Below are 23,747 nucleotides of genomic sequence, written 5' to 3'. Positions count from 1 at the left end.
ATCAAATTAATTAACTGTCTGATGGATCATAAATCAGGCAACTCTTTAATGGGGCCTGGTGTTTTATGCTGATTCGAGCCTTTCTACATAACATTGTAGGAAGTATATGGTACAAACCCTCCTGTGATCACTGCTACATCCCAGTGGGCCACTTATTCCGCTGTCATCGATGTTAAATCTGTAGTATTTCAGCACGACTTTAAATGTGTATATGTGCGGAGTTTCATATTTTGGACATTAGATGGCTACACAGGCAAACAGTTGCTGTGAAACATTAAATTCTGAATGAAGGGTTTTTGGATTTCTGTGCTTTTTTAAAGAAAGATTTATTTCATTTTTTTATAATACACTACTTTTGTGCAATAATTATAATTAAAGTGATTTCATAGTAAGGCTAAACCTTTTGTTTCAAACTCCAGATGGTGTTCTGTTCATGCAGTGTGTGTGCGAGTCTACATGATGTGGTAGAGACACTGACCTCTTGACAGCGTTTCTCTGCACACAGCTGTGAATCAAATGCTCCACTGGGTTTCAAAATGTTTCCATAACCAGATCCCTGGATTCTTTGGCAGCTCAATGAAGATTGCGTTTGAAGGGAAACGTGCTGCTTTCACCGGCGTTTAAACGTTTTAGTGTGTGTACGAGGCCCGAGAGCATCACCGTAAGTCAACTTGTAATTTCAAGTCCATGACATTTATAGTAAAACATAAAATGTATGAGTTTACGCACTTTGCCTGTCCACGCGGAGACACGCAACCAAGCACACAAATGCAAATACCCAAACGTTAACATAAACAAACAAAAAAGGTTTAAATTTTTAACCCTTTAAGACTTGAACATCTGCCTGTGCACAAAAAAAAAAAGCTTGAGATATTCGAATTACTGTAACTCACCAATGGACAAAATTCAATGCTGAACACTGGGAAGTTGCTCTTTCTGGAAAAAAAACAAGAAAAGAAAAACAGGTGTCATTACGGTAATGATGATGCACCGCTGCCGTCGGCTGCAGGTTAGGGAGCGGCGCAAGACTGAGGAGAGAGAGTTGTTTGGAGGAATTTGTCGGTAAAAACAAAGTTATTTATACCTTTGTGAGTCACAAAGGTCTTCCAGACAAAAACAGAAGTTCCCAGTGTTAAACCGCACTTTGAATGCTGTCAATAGAGTAAACCATTGTACTGGGATAGGCTCCAGCAACCCCCACGACCCCATAAGTGAAGATAATAGAAGATGTGATGAGTAAACCACTGTGAGTTACGCGTCCTTTAACGTATCACCAGCGATAACTTCAGGCTTTTAAGGGGTTAAAACAGTACAGGCACTACTTGAAAAACAAAATGTGTTTTATTGCGTGTGCATAATATCATTTTTTTAGCTATTCAAGCTGTAACATTTATATAATGCTTTGTCAATAAGTATTATGAAACGCAGTTATCCTTGTGGATTGTCAGTATGTTCATGGTCAGTCTGATTCTGATTAATTGTAACTTTCCAAAGGAGAACGTAGGATTAACTAGGATTAAGAATCCATTATTATTATTATTATTATTGTGAGGGACCACATGTGTAACATCATGGTGGTGGGGATTTACTGACTTACTCATGACACCTAATTAAGTGAGAGCATGTGAAAGAAGCCATTGGCATGGCTGTGTTTTCATACAATCTATGACCAATCCAATACGCGCAGACTTCGCAAACAACAGCTTTTAAACTGCAAAAATTGTCCAATCATCCAAAAATTGTCAGCTAATTTGTTACTATACTCAAAAAGTATTTGCACTAAGATTACAAAAAAGATCTAATATGTTCATTTATAATTCATATAAACGGTTTCATCGAACCAAACAGAAGAAACAGGCTGTATGGGGGTGATTTGCATCTTCAGCTGGTTTAGCCGTAGCTGTGTGGTAACTGACATGTGAAGTCACACGCTCCCAGCTCGGGTAATATATCCCTTCAGAGGCTCGGCGTCTCACCTAATGAATAAACGACCGATCGGTGGGTGTTTATTCAGTTTTTGGTTCGCACGTGAGACAGTTGATTACGGTCGATAACAGGCCTGCAACGGCGAGTCAGGAAGCTATTTGGACAAGGTGTTTCATTTGTTCAGCTGTGACCAAGTCTAAATCCACGGTGACAGACGGCCTGATGTCACTCGAACCAACAGTGGGCTTGACCGAGGTCCATGTTACGTTAAACAGCTGTGGAAGATGAGTCAGCTTACAATGCATGACCTGCGTGTGGCATACGTTCAGCTAATTCTGACTTGTAAAAAGTAGTTTTGTGAATGTGTGCAGGTTGTGCGACATTAAAAATATCTGTCTTTCTCAACACTCCTCGATTCTGCATAAACATAACCCTTAAACCTGGAGATTCGATTAGTGGTTATGCTCCCTGCTAGTCAAATAGCTACTCCGAGAAACCACAGGCAATTATATTAACTCAGCAACGTGGAGAATTTTAGGCTCCTCTAGGTTTACATCCCCCCACTTCCCCCGTTTTGATCCAGTCGCTGCTCTCGTCAACTTTTTATCATAATGCTCGAAAACCTCTCATGAACCCAATGTACTCTGCCATCTTAGCACTAAATGGGAAACAGAAACGTCTGAACGGATCGGGATTCCATTAGGATGATAGCGCAGAAAATGTAAAAGGAAATGTCACTGTTTGATATCAGCGTTTTTTTGCCACGTATAAATAACTCTTTTCTGATGGAAAATCAAAAAGAAAGGCCACGTGTACACTGTGTACAGTCAGGACCGCGAAGAAGGTTATTGATCTCAAACAAATCTGACATTTTATCAGATAGAAATCGCTGAATTCGTGCGACGAGCCGCTCAAATGCCAATTCTCTTTTCAGATGCAAAGCCGGCCGAGCCATTTATCACGAGTCCTGCACTGAAAGCACACCACCTGATCTTGAGCGGCGTGGAATTTTGTTATGGGACGTGGCTACAAGTTGTGTTTATTTTCTTCCGGCAACAAGAAAGCCATGCCAAGTATGAGACATGGTATTAGGGACTTGAAAGAAGAAAAGCGTCGGAGAAATCACGGGGGACTAATGGGCTCACGCCAACTCTACCTCCACTGGGATGTTGCCCTAATCCTGGAGTGTTTTGGGGGATAAGTCCCAATGTTGGCTCACAGAGACAATTCTTTCAGGCTCGATCTCATCAATTTCTCAGTGAAGGGTCCCCATCCAATGTTCTCTCCTTTTGTTGTGCTGTGACTTGTGTCATCTCCCAATTTATCGCACTGCGAGCGGGCAGTTTTTATCATGAAAGGTTTCTCTCCGCCTCTTTCACTCTCCCACTCCTGCTCCTTCTCTCCCACTGTCGTTTCCTCTCTCCTCTCTGTTCTGCTCTGTTTGCTGCCACTGAAGTCTTATGGCAAGATCACAGCGCTGACACAATGTGGTCACAATTCACAAGACTGATTATCTTCCCCCCATTTATAATGTACTGAAACCCATTTCTGTCAACTCCCTCAGCTACTTTGAGCTTGACAGATTTCTGTTGGTTCAACCGTATTTCTTTGTGTAGCCCTGTTTGATAAAAGTTAATAATATACTATGCAAACATAGTTAGGCAAATTTGTATCCATCGTCTGCAGCACCAGCAAATATGCATGAACCTAATTTGCATAATATAATTTCGTTTAATGAATTTAATACATAACTTTTGGTCATGAAACACTTAAGACCTCAAACGGAATCAACAAACAACCGGGTAAAGAAAGAAATGTGCAACTTAACCACAAACAGACATCAGCAAAGTGCTTATTAGCGACAAAACTGCTTCGAAGTCATGGATCGCGGTCGTGGATTACGTTCTCCCCCAGCTGTGTGGTAATCAGTCACACACAAATATCCCCCAACTCGTACCCCTCTGCTCACCAAAAAAAAATCTTAAACTACCATCTTAAAGACCACTCATGAGTGATGAATATTCATGGCTGCACGGTAATGGCCGTTTATGTAATCAGCAGAGATGGGGTGGAGATGGATCTGGGTTAATTAGCAAGACCAGTTTAAATTGCATTCTTCTTCACTACAGTGATGTTAGCGAATTAGCGAGACTCCCTCCTTTTCTTTGTGTGTACCCATGTATCTGTGAGTCAGCTGATTTGGGTACGGGAAGGTTCTCGTTGCCTCCCTAACTTCAGAGGATAAGAAGACGAAGGCAGGCATGAGCTGACTGTGGGCCCTGAGAGAGGTCTGCAGAGATGCCTGCAGAAGTGGAGATAGAGGGAAAACATGCTCCTAATTCTTCCAGGGGTCTCACCCTCTTAACCTCTCCATTGTTCTAAAGGCTTCAGCATTTCCTCGTGAGCGCCTGGATCCCTGCACGGGGATACCAGGTCCACTTGTAACTGTTAGCAGCGATGATGAGGGTTATATGTTAAGACGGGTTTCTGCAATGTTGGGCTCCTCTGTTTGAGCATTTGGAATCTTAAACCAAAAACACATAGTTGGCTTAAACAAAGACTTTAAATTAACTTGTTGCGCATTGAATGTGGAGACGTAGTAAAAGGGATTTTGTAATGTAGTTTGCCTTTTCTTACGCACTTGACGTGTGCTAACCTTTTGCTTGATAGCAATTGATCCAACCTTGCTAGCAACGTAATAGGCACATGCGAAGTTTGGTTTTTTTTACTGAAGCAGAGGTCAATTTTGCTTGCATTATTGTGCAGGAACAATGCACACCTATATTTAACAACCAGGAAAACTGCAGCGGTCTCAAGGTGACAGTGGTCACATTTACATTGACGGTATTTCCTCAACATTCGTACATGTTGCCATTAGCAACATGTATGTCTTTTCCCAGGGCCCAGGTGAACCAAGGAATGCCTACCAGATACTAGTCATGTTGCCTAAGGCAGTGGTTCCCAACCAGATCACAGGGGGTGCGCCAAAATTAGCATGTGCATGTACAATATTTTTCATGTATAGTTGGAACTGCATAATACTCCGAAGGTCTAATGATGGTGCATCTGTTTGCGGGGATGGGGGGGATCCGCTTTTCTTAGATAAAAGGTAGGTGGGGATACAAGCAAGGAAAAAAGTTTTGGATGCACTGGCCTAAGGTTTACCTCAAACATGAACTTGTATTTATTGGACCAGGAGGGAGTGATCACATCAAGGTACAAATACAGGTATACTATATGTGTAATCTAGTGTTGTTTTTGGCGGCCTGTTTTAATTTTAGTTTTAGTCTAGTCTTTCTGTCAAACTGTCATTGTAGTTTTTATTAGTCAAACTCATTTTTGTTTAGACAAGTTTTAGTCGACTAAAACTCTGAGCACTTTAGTCTTATTTTAGTCAGAATAACCCTCGACTATTTTAGTCTAGTTTTAGTCAATGATTTAATCTCTTTTTAGTAATGTAATATGTTTAACCCAGTTAATATAGTTTTAACTTACCTCGATTTCATGATCATGGAAGATCTTAAGACGTCTTTTTAGATCCGTGGTGTTTTTCCCGGCTATTTTACGGCCGCATTCCTCCCCATCTTTTTCCACGACGCATTCCGTTCGGTTTTCCACCTGTTTGTAATTAAAGCGTGTCCAGACGTCATTTCTTCTTTTTCTTCCCGACAACCCGGCCATGACTCCAACTCACCCACCCGCCGCATCTAGTTGTATTTGCCGCGAGTGTGGAGAGGGGGTTGAGGAAGTGACGTCGCCTGCGTCTGGTCTGAGCGCTGCAGTGCGACCACGACGCACAGCCGAGGAAACACAAAACAATAATAACACGACTAACTTTATTTCGTCTCGTCTCGTTTTAGTCAACGAAAATGAGGAGACATTTTAGCAGAGCTTTTCTTTTGTAAACCACATTTAGTCTCGTTTTTATTCGTCAACAATATTGCATTATATATTTAATTATAGTTATCGTCCACCATTTACATTTCGTCTCGTCACGTGATAAAAGTTCGTTGACGACGATATTTCGTCATAAGTTTCGTTGACGAAAGCAACACTAGTGTAATCCAACTGAAAATTGCTTCCAGCCAGACCAGATAGTCTAGACAGATGCCTGTTGACAGATATAGGAATAGGCAATGACTCATTTAAATCCCTCTAATGAGAACGTGTCAGTGAATCAGTTTGACAGCAGTTTAGATAAATTAAAAAATAAGTTTTTGTTTCAGATCTCAACCACTGGGAATCATGTATCAAATTTCGTGACAATTCATCCAACGGTTATTTAGTTTGGACCAGTGCGAATGATGGACAGCCCAGCCAACTCACCAGAACTGAGAAAACTCTAAATGACAGCCTTATATTATCAGGACTATAAAATGCAGAATGCAGTTTCTGGGCCTTAGTGTTTTATGAGTAAATACATATACGCTACAGTTCATCCAGTTTAGAGTAACTGTTGTGAACATCCTTTTTCAAACTGACATAAAGGTTCCTTTTAATACTTATAATTATACATTCAACATCCAGATTTATTTTTACTCCGTAACTTTTAACTTTGTCTTTAAGCTTTCTTAAATGGCTGTGTGCACAGTCCCTCTGTCTCCATTGAAAATAAACATCTATATCAGGGCACTATCTACAGTTTTGTGGTAACATTTTTCTTTTTCATGATGTTTCACATTTAAAGTTTCACCACGATGAGTTAATAACATATTTAGCTTTAAGTTTTAAGTGCTATATCTTCAGAGTTATGTCTCACTCTCCATAACACACCAGGTTCACAGTGAGAACAGAGGAGGCCAGAAACAAAGCCCGAATGCATGTATGTTTAATGCTGCTCCTTCTAAGAAAAAAATAAGTCGAGTATTTGCATTCCCCACAGAACTTCGACTGGCGCTTTCAGCCTCCGCTCTTTGATGCCAGCTGTGCGTTTCTGTAAAACTGTTATGTCTTGTATTAGCAATTTACATAATAATTTACTGTCACGATTATCTTACAAGTGACGTGGTAATAATGCGAAATCTCATAATTCTGTTTAGTACCAGATTGTGGTGTCAAGAGTCAATTTTCCATAGAAAATTCTTGAGTCATTAAAAAGAAGGATGGGCAGTATATTTTGGTTGCTACTCCGGTGCACTGCACCAAACACAGTAGCAAATGAAGCTGAGCTGCAAATGAAACATAACTGACAGTGATGCTAATTGCTTTTTATGATGGTCATTGTCTGACTAACAAAAAGGCGGAGAAGTGTGCATGAGAGTATGCAGCTTTTTTCCATTTAAGTAACTTTAAAAAAGTGACATATGTATGGTGACTGCATTAACTTCAAACCATATATGAAACCACTGTATGGAACTTCTTGTATATGAAGTCAGTGAAATGAAACTGTAATTAACTGATCACCATCACTAGTTAAATGTTATATTGCTGGTGTTTTTGTTCTGCAGTATGGGGGTGAAAATTGAAAAGGGTGCAGGGTTTATGAAAACTGAGTTCTGCAGTGGAGTTTGATGCTCTTATTAGCTTTGGCGGCTAAGGATATCAGCTGACCAGCAATGCTGACCTTTTGACACATGAACTGCAAACTTTCCAAAACCTTGAGATCAACTCGCGATGATAATGTTAGCTTAATCAGCAAGCTTCAGAGACAGGTACAGGTAGAATTCGCCATCAGAATGTCGAGTAGCAAACCTGCTGCTGTATCTTGACAAGCCCATCAACATTCACCAAAGGGCACGTTTTAGTAGTCAGACAAATAAAACTATGAACAAAAATGCTGTAGAAGGTGTACACGCTGCATTTCACCTCAGCGGGAAGACAAAAGAGGCTGCGTCTCCCCCCGGCAGCTCTCTGAAGCTTAACTCAAGTGTCTCATCCAACAACATCGTCGGCCACTGATGACAGAAACGTCAAGGTGTGATAAATAGGACCATTTTGTTGGATGAGAAGAGGTATAAGCTCTTTCAAACAGGGATCAGGTGGTAAAGAGGATAAGGAGTGGCCAGGTTCAGGAAAAGTACCACAACCCGTGGATTCTCTAGACGCTCACATTTATGACAAGGGTGGTTTTCCCTCGTCTTTCTCCGCGGATTCGTCCGCTCTTCCTCGCGGGGCATCAATCACCGAGCCCCTTGTCGCCACAAACCATTCATGTAGCCTGTGCCCCGTGCCCCAAAAAAGAATGGCCTGTCATTTCTATGGTTAAATTCAATCCCATCCACTTGAACATGCATCGACAGGGACCCGTCGGGACGAGAGCGTCATTCATCACGCCATTCATCTGCGCATAGTGGTTTGCGTGTGTGTGCATGGCAGCAGCCCAGATTTGTCTTGGAGACGCCAGGGAAAGATGATAGGAGTGCAACGTGATCGGCAAAGCAATAGAGCATTTAAGCTTGCATCAGACAGCGTGAGATTATGATTTTTCCCCCTCTTCTTCTGTCTCCCTCTCCCTCTCTGTGAGGCAAGAACAGAGCACAGCTGTAGCTGTCTCGTCTTTTAGTTTCCCTCCCCTGATTCCTGCTCTCCCCACTGAGCTCTAATATTGGCAATTTTAGGGTCACAATGGGTCTCAGTGGTAGGTAAAATGGATGAGAGGTCAGGCCGTATGCCTGTAAATCCCCATGCATGTTTTGATCTCTCGGTAACAGCATAAGACAGCAAGCAAGGGCACTGATTTAAAGATGAGGAGACCAGCGGGTCTGTTTTGTGCAATTTGGTGTTTCTTCACCCCCAACTCATTTTGATGAAATGGAAGTAAATGCTGTCCCCACTCTACCCCGACTGTACATCATGTCAGAGTTTGGAGTGTCGTGCAGTAAACTGTATCACATCCTGGAGAGATTCCCTCATTCTTGATTTTTTCCCCAATAAATCTCGTTTTCTCAAAGTACCTTCTATTGGCAGGAGCGCGTCTGAAGTTCGGAGCTAATTTGCCAAGCGTATGCATATTCATAAGAGCATTTCAAAATGTAACTCAGAACCAATTATAAAAACCAAATGTGTCAGCAATGCAAATTTGGCTTACTGTCACGTTTTCTCCCTCCATTCAAGAGCGGTTTGATGAATGCCGAACGATTCTCCCAACAGTTGAGAAGATTCATAATTCAGCGTCCTTGTCGTGTTTTCAAAACAAAACAAAGTGAATGACATTGATAATGATGCTAATCGTCCCTCTCAATTTGGGCCCATTGTTTTGTCTGTCCATCTGAATACCCCCTCCATCATCATCTTTCTAATGAGTAACTTGTCTGCTGCTGGCATTTAAAGTAATTCCAAGAGATGGCATCCATTCTGATTGCCGCTATGTGGTTAGAGATGTTTCTTCCCGTTGTTGTTGTTGTTGTCCTGGGCCACTGCATATTTAAAATGCTGCCCGCAGTATCCAGCAATTTCCTCGTCCGTTCTGTGCCTTTCTTGGTTATGAGCTGGTGTGAGCGATAAACAGCGCAGAGCATTTACTGATAAAAAGTTCAATAAACTCATTTCCTCTTCTTTTTGTTTACAAGCATGAGGCTGCATACATTGCAGCTATATGGTCACTGTTTGAACAAAAACAAAAAAGAAATTCTCTGAAGATCTGCGTTAATAAGTAGTCCGTATTCTTATGCAACGATTATTTAACGTTCAGCCAGGATTAAATAGCAGAGAAAATCATTCTGTTGTTAGGGACTTTTATGGAGCATACCACTTTTTTGGAAGGTGGTCATGTGGTCATGGTAAAGGGGGGCTCTGTTCATCGAGGCCCAGCAGGTGAGAAGCATTCATCAGGGAAGTCTCAGCATCCCCTCTGCGAGCTGAGTGGGGAATATTCCCTCCTGCTAAAGTGTTTGGCCCCTCAGGGGAGCCCAGGCACAAACAGTTATGCAGCTTTATTGGACTTATATATCTGTTTTATGTATTAGCGGGCACATAGCTGTGAAATATTTACATTATTCTAGACACAGGCGAGGAGAGTTCGCAAAGTGCCCGCAATCTAAAAACAATAAAGAGCAGTCTATCTCTTTATCGCTGCCATTTTATGAAATGACTTGAGGCAGGAGATGATTTTATTGCTCGAATGTGGAGAGTCCGGAGCTTTCTGCTTCTTTCTGTGAGTCCTTTAAGGTGCTTGCTTTTATGAAGAGCATTTTAATACCTCGCCGCGGTACAGGCGCTGACTCCAGGATAAGCGACGCTGTCACATGTTATTCCGCTTGTAAATCATTCACTTCCATGCCGTGATTCCTCCGAGAGCACAAAAATAGCACCCTCACAAATAAACTTATTTCTTGAAGTCTGTCTCGTTTTAATTTGCTTAGTGTCATCACTCCATCATGCTTCGCTGATCAGAAGACTTTAGTAACCGGTGACGGTGCAATTTAACGAACGTTTATGTTTTTCTCTTTTTTTTGAACAGTTGGACTTTTATTCTTCTTACTTGTAAGATCTTTATGTGCCACAAATAAACGTATTAGTTAGAAAAACATTTGAGCATGCCTTTCGCTACGAATATTCCCTTTGAACCTTGAGGTTTCTTTGCAGCACACTGCATATGTTTCAAATAATGAGCACTCCTAATCTATCTTTTAACTCTTCAGACATGGTATACATCTTGTGCCACGGTGACTGCGATTCCTGTTCGTGTCTGACCTTATCAAGAGTTCATTCTGGTGTGACCCCTGAACAGCTTGGCCAGTCACACCCACATATGCCTTCCTCTGAAGAAGCAGACCAGACCGCCAAACAGCTGCTGCACCCCTGACCAGACCAACTCCACACACCAATCATGCAACATGCTGCAGGGGCAGCTGGACTACACACACTAAGGTCATACTGCACATGCTGCTTTCTCTGTATTTCTCAATCCAGAGATGAAACGCAGGCACATGAGAGCATTACGAGCGTGCTTTCTAATTCACCGCAGATGACCAGATGAATGACGTCCGCGCGTGGAAACACAAATTGTGAGGGGAACAGCGCGGCACGGCATCTCGATAGACAAGACAAGTGCGAGCCATTTACACATTCCACATTTTTCTCTTTGTTGTGTGCAATCATGTCAGCTGAACCATGAGGAAACAGTTCAGTGTGTGAGCAAATCAAGAATCAATGTAATGATATGGCCCATTAAGTTATGAAATGAGGTTCTTCACAAATTGTTTTGCTTCTAGTAGATTTCTCCAAACAGGTTTTCCGTAATGGGCTGGAAAGACAAACACCTCTATCAGCAAGTCAACTTCAGGCTCACTACTGGTTTCTATTTTTGTGTTTATTACCTGTGAGGATCAGTTTTTTTCTTTATGCAGCCTAAGCAAATGTGATGTATAGCTCTTATGTGTAATCACACACTGAGCAAAGTCACTGCCTACTGCTGTAACGCTCACAGCCACCTTGCTGATATCGCCTCTGTGGTGTTGCCAAACAGATCTGGCCTGTTGGATATGGTCCTGTGGGGGTGGCCTGTGGAGTGCAGCAGGGGGACATTGGCAGCAGATATTTTTGGGTCATCTGGGTTGTGGTTGCTCCTCGGATTAGGACCTGGGGAATGTGGAATACACTGTGTGGAATTCCTTGACCAATGCAAGGAAGTGGGGGCACGTCATCCATATTTACACAGTCTATAAATCAGACAGACAGAAACCTGAGAAGGCAACCACCCGTCACCACAGTGGCCATGAATGTAAAAATGTAAACAATGAACAATTTTAAAATAATTTAAATGAGTACAGGTGCATTGATTGGAACCAGCCTCACGTAGGGATTCCAGGACCCAAGTTTCGCATCCACTAAAATTATTAACCTACAAAAGTCATAAACATGTCGTACATTCAACCATATGTAAAACCTACACCATTTTTTTCTGAACCGGCCACACTCAAATTCTGATATTAATTTCATCAGCGGTGACTAAGTTAATGTGCCGTGACGGTTGTAATTATAAACATAATATGGAATGCAACCACCCCATTATGATTGGGAACACATGGGAATCAGTAAGCAATCATGTATGCCGCGTGGTATTTTAAACCTTGTTTGGACAGCCCATTTCAGCAAGGTGTTAGCACCTTGTCGCCACTCATCATATTAAAAATGTGAACCTGAACAACGGGAAGAGCGCCGCTGAATACCAAATTAGAATGAAGAAAGCGCCGCATAAGGTCAGAAACATCAGGATGTACAGCATGTGTTGATTAGGCATCATGGGTGAAACACATTGTATGAGATAAAAATAAATAAATACATATTTCTGAATGTAAATGAAAAGTCATATCCCAGTGTGTCCTTTCTTCCACTTAATATCTTCATTTCAAGCAAAGCCCAAACAGAACGGCGCTGACCGCTTTGATAAATACATTCATTTATATGCCTGGGTATTTAAAAAGAGAGAGCGCCTTCAGCATCAGATATGCATAATAATATACAGTACACGAAAAATCACTGCATCTGCTCCATAATGAAAAGGTCTTTGCAAAAGCTGAAAGACCCAGCAACTCTATTTGAATTTATAAAATCCCAAACATCATTTGTGGAGGGTGAAATGCAAATGCATCATTAATATTCCACAAGAAAGGGAAGCATTAGTCAGAAATTATATAATTCAAATTAAAGTGTTTTGTATTTGGTAATACTGGAATGAGAAACTGAGGGACGGGGAATAGCTCTAGCTAGCTCAGCACTTTTACTCTGAGTTAAAAGTTGCATTTAGATTATGCAGGAGGCTTCATCCTTAAGATTAGTTTATGCTGAAGCCATACCTGTGCCTAGAAGAGTGTCACGGCAGAAGAAATGACACACGCACTGTTCCTTCCTACATATATATTGCATATACCGTATAAACCACAGCAACTGTTGTCTGCGCTACTTCACCTCAACAACAATCATTTGGCAGCGCTCGTAATGTCGCCCCATGTTGTCGAGATTTACAGCGACTAGGGATCTGAAATATGTGTCCTATCATGTCAGTGTAATTGTGACACAGTGGGCTTGATTTTAGGCTTCGGGGATGCTTTAAAGCCTTTATGCGGTGACATATCACTGCCCTCAGCTCACATTCTATCAGAAAGTATTTTATGGCTGAAATAGAAGAAAAGCAATAACGTTTTTAGTCTTGGAGGTTAGTACGTTTTTCCATTAAGATCCCATGATGGCATGCTGAAGTCAGTCCAGGTTAAAAAAAAAAAAAAAAAAAAAAAAGGCACAGCGTTCACAATACCTGCCTTACCTTTACACTGACCGGCAATTAAGATCCACTGTTCAGAACATAAGTCCGCGTTGCAAAGAGAAAAAAACTACATGTCCATTAAGGTTTCTTGAAGCGGCTATTCTCTCCGAGGGCTGCAGCACGGGGCTTAATAATAAAGTTAGTGGCTGTCATAATGTACCCCCAGTGTATCACAGTTCATTAATGCAGCTATGGCCTTACAAGAGTATCAAGGCTGAGTGGTGGCACTGTATTGATTACAAATCCACCACCCTATGCACGCATATGGACATGTGCACACACGCAGGCGCACACCAGCACACCCTACACCTGACCCGTGTCAGCCTTATATATGCCATGGCCGGCAGTGATGATTCAGCACTTTTACAATAACAGCAGAGTTAAATGCAGGCCACGAGGAAAAAAGGAGGGGGAGGATGAGGAGGAGGAGGAGGAGGAGGAAGGTGCGTGGTGGCATCTAGCCAACCCATCAAAGTGGAGAATGTGGGGTGGGTGGAAGGGTAAGACTTGCAGGATGGGGGGTTGGCGGTGATGTCATCTGATGCTCGGAGTGATGGATAACCTTACCACGAAGAGAGAGAGAGAGAGAGAGGGCCACGCGCACTCAAGCACAAACACGCAGGCACGTCAAACATTTACAGTAGAAGTCAACGTGTTTGCCCCGGCGGAGGCAGAGTGCGCGCACATCTAAATATGCAGCGCTCACTGTAGCTCACCTAACAATGCAGACCCACGTCAGGAGCCACACAAAGAGACGGAGGCATCCGCCCACGCGCGGAGAGTTTTCTCTTGGGTTTAAAGCACTTCTTTGGCTCTGATGTCTTGTCACTTATCTTAAGCACTGGAAAGATGTGCGCTGCTGGGGGAGGGTGGAAATAGAGAGCGAGATGACACACAAGCCAGCTTCATTCTGCTGACTGCTCAACTTTAGTCGTTGGCGAGTACAGATTAACAATGACGGAATGTGCCAACATCCATCCGCAGTATACGGTGATTCATTTTCACTTTTTTCACCATTGCCACTGGAAGTCATCTCAAATTAAATCTCACCTTACACAGAGGCCTCAGCCCTTTAAAGTCAATATACGTATATGATGAATCAACCTTAAATATCTGAAACAATGGAAGATAGACACCAAAGATGATCATTTGTATCTTGCCTTAGACTTGTATCATACTTGCTTCGACGTCAGTATGAATTTTATATTATTGAAATAAGCAATGCATGTGTCATTTCTTCTTAACTCACAGCCAAGACACTCATTTAGACACAGGTATAGCTTATTGTGCAGAAAATATTCTTAATCATATTCTGTGCAGCAGAACCAGGCTGATTAAGAATATGCGTTACGTAATGTTTGAACACATTTTCAGAAATAGTCTGATGTTCAGACATTTCAGCCAATCTGCACCGACTCACTTCTGATCCACAACAACAAATGTTACTACTTTTATAATAAATGGACACAGCGTGTTGCTGCGTGTCTGTCATCTGTGCTACATCTCGGCTGCTTGCACCTGCCCCCATTTACATTCCTGGGTAACTGGCTCATTCCCCACACCTGAAATATTCATTCCACCTCCATCTCCATTTCAAACTTGCACAGATGTGTGTTTGTTTCCTTTGAGTACTAGTTTGGTGCAGAGGTAGGATTTTGTTTCTTTCTTCCTCCCTGGCTTTTTTTCTTTCTCTTTCTTTCTCACCCCTTTGTCTTTCTCCGTCTCTGTCACACTCTCGCACTCCCTTAAGAGCTTTCATTCCCTCTCACTCCGTCGTCAACCTCCTTTTGCAAAGAGAGCGAATGTCTATTTTAAGCAACGTGTCATGCACCAACCGCCTCCACACGGGCACAGCGCAAAGGAGAAGACTGGCACTACTCAACCATGTTGAATGTAAGATTCCGTGAGAGTGGTGAGTTAGGAAGATCCATAATCCATAACCTGAACTAAATAAAACTTGGTCCTCGGTGCTTTCATTAATACATACTGCTGAGTACTCAGGTTGTAAAATATCAGTGCATTCAAGCGCCACAAAGCAAAGGATCGGCTTCGATTATTCGATTTAATAATGTCTTGCCACAGTAAATTGCAGACATGACGTAAAACCGGCAAATTTAGAGATCAAGGGAAAACATGCAGCGAATACATGCTAGGGCAGACAGTGAAAAACACATCCTCCTGTGTTAGCACGTCAGATGTGTCAATGAGGAGGCTGCATCAGAAAAGGGAGCAAACAGGCTAAACCTGGTTAGCTCATGAATGACGTTATCCAGCGGTGGACTTCAGAGGGCAGTGTGTATATTTAAGTGCCTATTGTTGGTATAAAAATCATCTAAATCTAGTGAAAGTAGTCTTACATTACTACTTTTTAAAAGTTTAAATCGTGGTAACATTGTTGTATAATCCTCCGTGAGATTATAAAGTGCTGTGCAGAGGTTGGTCTCTGATAAATCTTCATGCTCGTATATCTCTAGTGTGATCTAATCCTCCTATATGTACATATATATATATATTTGTTTTTGCTTACCAATGCCTAACCCCATCTTCACTACGAGGTAGACGCACCTTGTTTTAACTGTATTCTATTGTCACATTGTACATATTTCACATTATCAGAATAATAATGAAAAAAAAAATATTTTTTTTAATTGCCTCGAATGAGTTCGCCTTTAAGTCTGATTTTAGCTTGAATTGTAGGTAGCGACGGGTGATGATGCTGATTGCCAGTGTAAGCATTTTATTAGTGGTATATGATCAATTAAAATGACCTGCTGTGCATTTTAAACACACCGTGACAGATATTTGTTCATCCAGCCCGTCTGTGGCACGCCGTCGATAAAATGAAGGGGTCAAAACCCGTAAATGACCGAACCTTTAAAGATACCGTGCCTTCTCCGTGAGTGTGTTTTTATTAGAGGAGTCAGTGATTTTTACAAACCCGACTTTTATGCGCCGTCTCTGCTGAATCCCAACTAAACAGTCTGGGACATTCATCACCAGTCCCTCAAGGTTATATAGTGTAATTTACCCCATGTTGAATCTGAAGTAAATATTAATCAGCCACGGCTTTCAGACCGTCGTCTTCGCCACACAATCACAACAAAGGATACATGTTGCCTTAGAGTAGACGCTTTCACGCTGACTTTTTTGTCTGTAATTAACATAAAGCAGGTACAGCTCTGGTGGATTTAAAGTACCTTGCGGATTCTGTGGTGACACACTTCAGTAATGTTACACATGCATACATAATATTCAGCCTTTTATCTGCAGCAGGCTGATGTGTATATGAGGCAGTATGTAAAGTTCCTGTGAACAGAGTCAATCATCCGGCTTAATTTAAATGTGTGAACACCCTGCTTTTATATTTCAACTTTGTACAAATGTGTGCTTTCTGCCTTTTTGTCTCTCGTCTTCCGAACATCTCACCTCATCCTGCTCTCTTTCTATCTCTCGCTCTCTCTCTGATAGCTGAGTGTGAGATGACTCATGGGACGAGGCAAAGCGCCGGGCACACACAGCTCTCAGGTAATGAGAAATGATGTTGGTGTCAACGGTGGAATCGTCCAAATCATCCCTGAGCTGAGTTACATAATTCAAATATCATTCTTTTACTCCCCCTCCTCTTTTATCCGTTATCACTGCCTTGTCCTCTGGCGCACTCTCCCTCGCTCACTCTCAGTTCAAACAGATTTGATTTCTATTCCTCTATGTTCCAGTGACATCGCGGCTCCTCCGAGAGTCGTGGGCTGGGATTGGAACGAGGATCAAGTCACCCATCACAGCGAAGCATGCAGGGGAAGGCCAGGAGGTAGAGAGTCAGCCTGAGTGTGTTTATATGTTGGAGTGTGTACTAGCTTTCACCTTTTTTATGCTATGCATTTCTCTCTTGTCTGTTTGGTGTTTGCATCTGTTTTGTGTTGCTATAATCCTCGTCTGTTATAGTATTCACTTGTGAGTTTCTGTTAAAATAAATGTTGCACCTTTAAACAGTCTCTGACAATGGGTTTACCTGGTGTGTTAACATCCTGACATTTCGGGAAACACGCTTATTAGCTCATTCTTGCTGGAAATCTCATCATATCTGCAGTTTCTGCACAAGAACTATGAATCTATGCTGCCAGGTGCTGGTTAGCTTAGCTTAGCTTAGCTTGGTTGAACACAAAGATAGGACAACGTGGGAAACTGTCCCCGGGACCACAGAAGTTAATTAAATAACATGCTATATCTCATTATTTTAGTTATTATTTAATCCGTATGGACCGGGTTCATTAACTTGCTCGATTATCTGCCGGTTGCCTGGTAACCGCACAGTCACAACAGGCCTTGAGCAGCTAGGCCATTAAATGTAACCGCGAAAATATATAACTGCAACAGCGCAACCTGTCAATTTTACACAATGGGTAGAACTGATCACTCAAGCAACACATACACACACATATTATGGTTAGTAGTGAGGTTTAGATGTGTTGTTATGCAGCTTTTCTCCACCTTGGAGGACAGAAGCGCCCTAAGTATTTCCACCTGGTTACATACAATCTTCATCCATAGCTTAACAATTGCTGGTAATAGCATGACATTTTTCATATCAATCTGCTCATCTCTAAAGCAAATAAGAATATTTCCCTTAAACATCAAACTATTCCTTTATTTAAAGCCTGAGTCTTACTAATGGATAGATTAACGAGGGACCCCTCATCTACTATATGTGTTCTATATTAAACTCGGCCTAGTGCTATTTATAAATATACATTATTATTATCTTTTAGCATTCAATGCTAAGCTATTAAAATAATACACAGGTTCAAATTATCAAGGTTTTTCTTTGGCCTCAGTTGGCTGATGAGAGCGAGCTGCACTGTTAGCTTCTCTTCTGCTAATATTGCAGCGCGTGTCTGGGATTTCATCTGGGGACAGAATAGGCTATCGGCCAATTGCTGGGAACCTGACAGAGTCACTGTGTAATATTCAGCTTTGTGACTGGCTCAGCAGTAACAGAGGCGGGGCCTACTGAGTACAGGAGGCTTTGATTGACGGGTCTGTGCTAGCGTAGCGTTCTGCGTGAAATGTTGCGCTGTTGAAACAGCTCCTGTATCGCTAAGTGCTGACTGATAGATATCCCTTTACTAAAATACGTTGAATTAATGTATAAATAAAGAAATTTAAATTTGTGGAGGAAAATTCCAAAAATATATTAAAAATTTTCTAATCAACCAAAGATTTTGCAACCCCCCAGCAGTACCTCCACAGATCCCCCAACCCCCAACCCCCAGTTGAAGGCCTATGATTTAAATTTCTTTAAGTTTCTGTGTGCATTACCTTTGATGCAGAGAGACTGTGTGTCCACCTGGAATATAAACCGAAAGTACAATCTTTTCTTTCCATTTCTGTGACTTCATCAAACCCAGTGCTCACATAAGACGTACCTACTTAGAGCAGATGGTTCAGATGTAAGCAAGGGGTTAAGTCCTCCGCGAGAAAGCCTTTCAGGGGCTCCTGTAAGCAATGTATTGATGCATCACATTGAACTCAACTGCCCGAGTGCTATTTGTGGTCAGCTGCCGGGAACGGAAATGGAGTTCACCAGATTGGTTTTTTGGAATCTGAATGGGAAAACTTTCCAGGCGAGGGCTGAGTCCGTGCCGGACAGATTGAGGTGAGATAGAGTGGAGAATATGAGCGGCGAGATGAAGCTGACCTCAACCTTTTTTCAACCCTCCCCCTCCCTCCCTCCCTCCCTCCCTGCCATTCCGCTCTGAGAGTAGCAGTCGCCTCCTTGGCGAAGTGGAGGAAAATATACTGTTAACTGTAAGCACGGAGTCACTTCAGCTTCTGTCTTTTATCATTTTCACCCACTTGTATTCTCTGTGATTCATTGTTCCATCGCGCTCGCGGTCCGGAGTCAAGCGTTTGCACTTCCTGTCTCTTTTGTGCACATGGAAGCACTTGGAGGGGCGTGCGCACACATGCGGTCCCACACATTTTTCGCTTTCATCCGTCCTGTCTGCTCTTCTACTTCCGCTTCTTTTCTCCAGCAGCGGTTGAAATCTTGGATGTATTGGCATGTCTCCTTTCATCACCCCGCCATTTGTGAGGTGGATCGGGGAGAGTGTGCGGACCTGGGAGAGTGTGTGTTGAGGCGTAAAGGGCCCTCTCCGCCCTAAGCCAAGTCCTGTCCATCCAACGGAGAGCCCAGACGGTGTGATTCAGCCCTCCTGAAGCCTGGCCAACTCTTACTCACACACAGATACACACACTCAGAAGCACTCAAAGAGAAAGTCACAGACATCTTCTCTCCTCTCTTAAGTCACCTTAGCGAGGCAGCAGTGGAGGAGTGGCAGGGAGAAGAAGTGCAGAGGGGCAGCTCTGCAGTTCTCAGTCCTCGGGGCAAGGTCACCTTCACCTGGCTAGAAGCACCACAAGTGATATGAGGACTGAAGAGGGTACAAGTCCGACTTCTAACAAACTTTCCTCCAAACAGATTCAAGTCCCTCCAGGGCAAACACATAAATTGATGCATGCGTATGGGGCAACTAGCATGTTTTTAGACTTGCATGCATGATTTAGTGGGAGAGGGGCTGAAAGATGGAGAGGGTCATAAGCATGAATCTATAAGCCACGGGGACTTTGACTTGGATATTTGTGCATTTGATTGCAGGAACCACAAACTTAATATAATTCTGGGGGCGTGGTACCAGTGCACGCCGTTTAGCAAGGAAATCTCATTCAGAACCTTTTTGGAATGCAAATGAAGGTTGTTTTCGGGGTTTCGGTCAGAAGTTAGATTTTGAAAATAACCTTTAGGCATATAAACATTTATTTTTACAATTAAACTTCAAATCTTCTGTGTTTATTAAGAAGTTCCGCTGGAATTGCTGTAATCAGTGTGAATAGCGACAGCAATCTACCGCCCCTGTGTTGCAGCCGGTTAAAAAAAAAAGGCAATCTTTTCATCAAATGGATCCATCATGCCAGTGAAATTATCGCTGTAGTACATGGAGGTTTATATTTCTCATTACATACCAGACTAGCGACGGTGTGCCCCGTTACGTCCCGTACGCTAAGGAGGACGTCCACATTACTCGTGGCCTCATTGTGTCCAGGTGGGTTAGGATTGTTGCAACACTGTGGCAGGGGGTTTCTTGAATAACCAGGAGGACTCCTCAGCCTGGCACTGCATCCACCATCCCCCATGCTACTTCAAAACTCCGCCCCTAAGGTACCCGGAGGGAAGAGACAATGAAAAGCTGACCTGCCACGCAGTTCACGCTAGTTCATCCACATCTAGGCCTGGAGGCTCTGGGAGCGGCTTAGTGCACTGACACTGACAACCTTGACTTGTGAGTTTTATGGACATATCACAGGAAAAAATATCCTGTAATAAAACTTAAGTATCATTAAGTCATTAAAAGAGTTTGTGTGTTTTCACCAGGACAATGTGAAAATTATTATTAGCAGCACTAAGACCAAATGTGCGGCACTTAAAGGCACGCATGGACCAGGACAAGAGGAGGAAAAGTGAGAGTAAAGATGAGAAGCGAGGAAATAGCGAAGGGGGGTAGTGTGACAAGCGCCATAACGTCCTCTGAGATGCATTTGGACAGAGTGAGCATCTGTCAAAACAAGGCAGCCTCAACGGCAGCCTCACTAATGGCTATGGACGTGAGCGACAGAGGGGGAGGAGAGATGTGGGAGACTGCTGCCGCACGTGCACATGTGCACACAAATCATAAATACACACGCAAACAAAGCACAACAGCTGCAACTCTTTTTTTTTTTTTTTTTTGTTGCTTGCAGGAGATCCCACCAATCATTTGATACCAAATTTCTACAAAGCTAAACTGTAATAGCCGTGTGTGTGTTTGTGTGTGCGTATGCACTCGAGAATGTAAGTGTCTGCGTGCAGGCTCGGTGTGTGCATGTTTACCTTCCAACTGTGTTTTTGGTTGTCAGATACTTTCCACCATCTCTCATTGTGATGAATTGGGTGCCGTGTCAATCACTCATCTGAATTGTTTTTTTTTTTCCTTCTTCATTTTTTTTTTTCAAGGCAATTTTAGCAGAGATGCGTTTTCTCTCTCCTAGAAACACCCATGGGCAATAATCCCTGGGTTTAAATCATGGTGTTGGAAGGAAAGTTGACTCTGCATAGCACTTACAACAGTGACACTACCCACAAAAATAAGTCAAAACGTTCCAAAACATCCCAAATATCCCATAATTCAAAAGGACTCCTGACATTGTCCTGCGCGTTCGACGCGAAACGTAAATTTGATACTAGGGAATTTAAAGTAATATTAGACTTGTATTTCCTGTTTCCCCCCAGGTCTGTAGAGAAAGTGTGCAGAAAAAAATACCCCAGTGCAACCCAGATCTTAACCGCCCAAGGCTATCACAACTGTGTACACAGCAGGAACCCATGCAAAAAGACAGAGACACAGAAAATAAATTACCGCTTCGGTGAATAGTATTAATTGAATTCCTCAGCCTTCATCATCTATGTTCAAGTAACTGCTTTGGTTTCTAATGTAGATTGTTTTAACCAAAATGACTTAAATAAGATTTTAGTGCGAATACTAAGGCTTTGGGGATCGTGCAGCTCTGACTACAGTGAACAATGTAGCAAAAAAAGGACGAAAATGTTTCTTCACACTTCTCACACTCAGTGTCCTCATTCAGTTAGGAGCATTTGAATGCGCCCTAATAGAAAGCTGGAAATGCAAGCAAGACTATTCATGGCATGTTGTATTAAGGCAGGTGAATAGGGTACAATTTTTAACTAATAGATATCACCATGAAACGTCTCCAGTTGATTACTTACATAAACACAATATTTTTTTTGTATTAAGAGTTTTCTGTTAATGTGTATTTGAATATGTAAATGAGGAGCTATTTACTTAAATATGCACTAATGTGCATACATTTCTAGAATAGAAATCTGAATAATGGCTAAAGTGAAGTTCAAAATTCTTGCTTCATTTAATCAACATATTAGATTTTCAGGTATTCACAGAGGGAATTTTGAATATCTGTTTTTATCACTCCATTAATACCAACAGTCATCAGGCTGTGAATGATATATGAAAAAACCCTCTGTAAATACCTTGACTTTTCTTGCTAATTTGAGCCCTCGCAGATAAACAAAGATCGGCAGAATATCCGGTCACGAGACGCTTTTGAATCAATGAGTTGAGCTTCAGATCGGCCTTTCTATTTTCACCATTTCTTGCCAATACAAAGAATATGACCATATTTGGACCCGACAGACTTCTACCGGAGAAAAAGAGCTTTACAACGGTACCACACATGGCAGGGTCAAGACGAGGCTCGCAGTGCTATGAGCCGGCTTAGAAAGCTGACTTTTAGCGAATTTAGGAGTAAATTAGCAGCGCAACATAGACAAAGTGTAGTTTAATGAGCACGTAAATGTACATTTTAACAGCTTTTTTAAAGAGTAGTTTGATAAAAGACATGTTAATGAGGCAAAATAGCAAAAAAATCTCAAAATTGATAAGTGGGTGAAAAAAAACAGTGTTTTTCTGTCTCGCCTTCTGCACAAATTAGTTTCAGACTGGCCATAGATCTGTTCAGTGTTGCAAATTGCTTTAGATGAAAGATGGAGAGTGGGATTTGAACCCCTAGCCAATCGAGTTGACACAAGTTAATCAGCAGCGGATAGTTTTCGCAGTATTTATCAGTATGTCAGAGTCTTGAATCTGGTGTTTGTGGGGGTCATTCTCTCTGTGGAGCACTGGTGGTGATGTGTTATACACTTACCGGCAAGGATTGGTTTGCCAGAACTGCAAAGGGGAGGAGCTGTAGCAATGGCGACTTAGAAATGTGGAAGAAAAGTTTTTCATGTGCCAGATAAAGAGAACTGGAGAAAACTCTGCTTTCAAAGGTCAAAGAAAGGATTACAGTCCAAACAAGAAAACAATCGATGGAGAGAACAATAACACATTACCTCTGGTGTGGCTTTTCATCTTTGCAGTGTCTGAAAGAAGAAAAGGAAGTGAGGGACTGTCGACTGGTGGCATACGTCATATCCAACGGTCAGCTGTGTTTGTGTAATTACTTTCACTGCACTGAAGCAGGAAATAAAGCATTTTCATAACCCAAAGACATGTCTTGTTAGTGCCTACACATGGCTATTGAGAACTTCTTAGTACCTGTCTATGGTGCTGAATAACAAAGATCTGTTCCTATGGTTGGTCTTGATTTTTCTAGGGTTAATATGCGATATTACTGAGGCTTCTCTAACTTTGTTATTACCACTTTCCCACCATGTCAAAATGACATCATTCTCATTTTCAATATTTAACAAAAAGCAGTTCCTCGTTAGTATAGTGGACAGTATCTCCGCCTGTCACGCGGAAGACCGGGGTTCGATTCCCCGACGGGGAGGTGTGTTGACTTTTTTTGTGAATTTCTCATAGAGATGACTAAAGTATCAATCTATCTATCATTTTAAACTGTGTCCCGTGCCTCTCAGTGAGGCTGACAAGCATGTGGTTTCATCCAGCCATTCAGGATAATGATCAAAGCAACATTCTCAGGTCAAATGTGGTGTACAAGGCTCATCTCTGCATGAACACTGAGCATATCTGTTTAATCAGGTACC

At 42.1% G+C, this 23,747-nt stretch overlaps 1 non-coding gene across 1 annotated transcript; it reads left to right on the top strand.

Moving 5' to 3' along the window:
- Nucleotides 1–23,458: 23,458 nt before the first annotated feature.
- On the top strand, nucleotides 23,459–23,530 carry trnad-guc. Its single transcript has one exon. It is a non-coding gene; the product is annotated as a tRNA-Asp (tRNA).
- Nucleotides 23,531–23,747: the final 217 nt, after the last annotated feature.

This window comes from Mugil cephalus, chromosome 4 (assembly GCF_022458985.1).
Source record: "Mugil cephalus isolate CIBA_MC_2020 chromosome 4, CIBA_Mcephalus_1.1, whole genome shotgun sequence".
In the NCBI taxonomy this organism is placed as follows: Eukaryota; Metazoa; Chordata; class Actinopteri; order Mugiliformes; family Mugilidae; genus Mugil; species Mugil cephalus.
The sequence above is the reverse complement of the archived record's forward strand: the minus strand, read 5'-3'. Positions and strand labels throughout refer to the sequence as shown.